The sequence below is a fragment of the Eurypyga helias genome, unplaced genomic scaffold (genome assembly GCF_000690775.1).
Source record: "Eurypyga helias isolate BGI_N326 unplaced genomic scaffold, ASM69077v1 scaffold35808, whole genome shotgun sequence".
NCBI classification, from domain to species: domain Eukaryota; kingdom Metazoa; phylum Chordata; class Aves; order Eurypygiformes; family Eurypygidae; genus Eurypyga; species Eurypyga helias.
In genome coordinates, this window is record NW_010266908.1 from 15537 (window position 1) to 15985 (window position 449).

The 449-nt window shown below is 61.0% G+C and overlaps 1 protein-coding gene across 1 annotated transcript in view; it reads left to right on the forward strand.

Annotated features, from left to right (window-relative positions):
- DNAJC17 (DnaJ (Hsp40) homolog, subfamily C, member 17) overlaps positions 1–449 on the forward strand; it is a gene marked incomplete at its 5' end in the record, with an annotated part of 14706 nt that overhangs the window by 13698 nt on the left and 559 nt on the right. The gene's annotated exons all lie outside the window — the stretch shown is intronic.

Below are 449 nucleotides of genomic sequence, written 5' to 3' on the forward strand. Positions count from 1 at the left end.
CCGTGCGCAAGTCCGTCTCCCCCAGCCTGCGAGGTCTAAAACGCTCTTCTGTCGGTTTTGTGAACGTACCTGGTGGTTTTCTCTCTGCTGCCACTTCCATGACTGAGCCACAGAAGGTGGTGGTGGGTCTCTTAACGGCAGCATCCTTAGCACGGGTGAAGCGTGAGCACCAGTCCTGTGCCTGCAGAGGATGCGGTCTGAAGGAACCGGCCACAGCGAGGCAAACCCTGCTTCCCCGTCCAGCCTCGCCGTGCGCTGGGCTGTGCCCCTCCTCGCTGGGCAGCTCCAGCAGCCGGGGCTCATTCAGGCTCCCCGTGTCCCACCCCATCTTTCATCACTGCGGCAAAGCTGGCTGTTGTGAGGGCTGGAAGGGGACCTTTCCCAAGGGCAGGGAGTGACAGGACAAGGGGTGACGGGTTTAAACAGAAAGAGGGAGATGGAGATGGGAC